Source organism: Penaeus vannamei, chromosome 37, assembly GCF_042767895.1.
Source record: "Penaeus vannamei isolate JL-2024 chromosome 37, ASM4276789v1, whole genome shotgun sequence".
Lineage (NCBI taxonomy): Eukaryota > Metazoa > Arthropoda > Malacostraca > Decapoda > Penaeidae > Penaeus > Penaeus vannamei.
The window spans coordinates 27,760,635-27,763,134 of record NC_091585.1 but is presented as its reverse complement, the minus strand read 5'-3'; the positions used below and the strand labels follow the sequence as shown (position 1 = coordinate 27,763,134).

The 2,500-nt window shown below is 44.9% G+C and overlaps 1 protein-coding gene across 6 annotated transcripts in view; it reads right to left on the bottom strand.

Annotated features, from left to right (window-relative positions):
- The window catches only part of LOC138859536 (uncharacterized), a 16,561-nt gene that overhangs the window by 13,475 nt on the left and 586 nt on the right, over nucleotides 1-2,500 (bottom strand). The window lies entirely within an intron of this gene.

Here is a 2,500-nt window from a genome sequence, read left to right as displayed (position 1 = left end):
AATGATGACAGTACTTATTCTAGTTTTAGTGCAATGTCAATGTAACAGACTAACACTTTTGGAAAAGGCAAATCAGTTACATTGGAATAACACACTTGCCAGCTTATTTCGCAATCCTCAATTGGTTCATGCGTACTAATAACACTATAATTGACCTAAACACAAATTGCAAGGCTGCATTGATCGTTCTAAGGCTGAAACAGGATTTTTATGATTCGCCGTAACCCACTAGGGCTCCCCCCCCCCCTGCCTTACTCTGCGGCGCCTGGTCTCGCGCCAACATGGCGGGTCCCTTGCTCTGTGAATGGGCCACATGGGAGCTCATCTTTTTGCATCTACTTTCAGTAAAGTTTATCATACTGAAACAAACATACACGCCCACAGAACACCTGTCATTTCTCTATATCTTTCAAATCTAATCATAACAAATTTATATCAAGGATATTAATAGTACTATGAACTTAGGGAGAGAACGAAGTAAAATGCACACGTAACGCACTTGAGTTTGGCCCTCGGACAAACTCGTGAGTGAAGCTTCGAAACTCACCAAACCCGCCACAAAGCTTCGTATTAATGGCGGTTTCGGAACGGACTTCGAAATACGTTCGAGTTTGGACGGTGGCTGTTCGAGGGTGCCACAGACGCAGATGCAAACAGCGATACAATTGTGGACCCAAAAGAGAGAAGAAATGTTGCAAATGCAGTATCAACATCTTGATATTGCATTTCTAGATTCACATTTTTTGGGAGATGTAATAATGAAATGCAATCACATAAATAAACATAATTAATAATAATAAAAATAGTAATAACAAAAATGATAATAACAAACAATATTAAGGTAATAATAATGATAGTTATGATAACAATAATAGTGATAACAATTAGGTCATTTAATGATTATGAGAGAGAGAGAGAAAGAGAGAGAGAGAGAGAAAGAAAGAAAGAGAGAGAGAGAGAGAGAGAGAGAGAGAGAGAGAGAGAGAGAGAGAGAGAGAGAGAGAGAAAGAGAGAGAGAGAGAGAGAGAGAGAGAGAGAGAGAGAGAGAGAGAGAGAGAGGGGGGGGGGGAGAGAGAGAGAGAGAGAGAGAAAAAAAAAAGAGATAGTATCTGTGTGTGAGCGCGCGCGCGCGCATGTACGTGTCGGGAGATGAGATATTACACAATCGATTATGATAACAACGATAATAATAATAAATGATAATAATACCGATAATAATAATGATATTATTACCATCATCTTTTTTCCTCTAAGTTCAATAAGGTTTATCATACTGAATTCGCTGAACAAACATACACGCCCACAAAACACAAACAAACAATTACATTTTGAAAAAATATTCAGTGATGTCCTTGTGTATTTTTGAAAGCAAAACCATCGAAACGTTTGTCTCACTTCCTGCAATTTTCTCTTTTCTTCTTTCTCCCATTCCTACACTTCCTGCAAAGCGGCCAAAACAAACTTGGAGCAAGACTAATGATAGTCGTATGAACTTTTATGAATGAGGAAGAGAATGGCGCGAGATGCACGCAGAGAGCAGATTTTAAGACATGGTTCTTAGTCGAGAGAATATGTAGTATGAAACATACGAGAGACAGAAAGGCGAAAGGCACAACAGAAGATGCAGGGTTGAGTACAATGCCGGGATGCTCTTTCTACGAAATTAATTAAGATCTGTGTGTATGTGTACGCGCGTCCGTTTGTGTGTATGTGAGCGACAGTGCGTTGGTTGTGTGTGTGTGCGTCCGTCAGTGCGTGCATTTGTGTTTATGTGTGTGAGCGTCTACAGCACACTGCATACCTTAATGAAGCATGCAAGCTCATACACCACGTGATGTCCGCCTAGGTCGCCCTCGCGCGACCCCCCGCCTCTGCTCGTCCGCCTGCACCCAAGTACAACCCAGGCCAGCCCGGGTCGCGACTATAAGAGGTCAGTGGAGGCTGACCCGGCTCTCTTGGCCTGCCCCTCGCCCCCTCCGCGCCGCGCCTCGCCAGGGCTCGCGGCCGCGCCACCGCCCGCGTCGCCTCGCCCGTTCCTCCCCCTTGGGCGTCAGTCGCAGGAGCGGCCGGCGGGTCGTCAGGTGTGCGAGGTCCCACCCAGTGAAGAGTCATCTTAGACGGACATGCATACTCACAGAAACAAATGCATATCTGTCAGTCGCGACGCACATCTGCCGGACAGATACACAGATAAACGCATATCTTTCAGCTAGATAGACAGATATGCAATTATTTCTGTGAATTGGCATGTCCGTCTACATGAATATTCACTGGGTCTCCCGCCATTTTAACGGACTGGTCGAAAGAGGCTGTCGTTTTAACTAGTATCACTTCTGGCCACCAGTATTCATGCGGGAGGTTCATGCCACTTACAACGTCTGTGCATGTGCTTGTGTGTGCTTTTGTGTATGTGTGCGAGCGCCCGTGCGTGCGTTTGTGTGTGTGTCTGCGCGCGTCCGTGAGCGGGTTTGTTTGTGTGTATATGTGTGCGTGTGTGTGT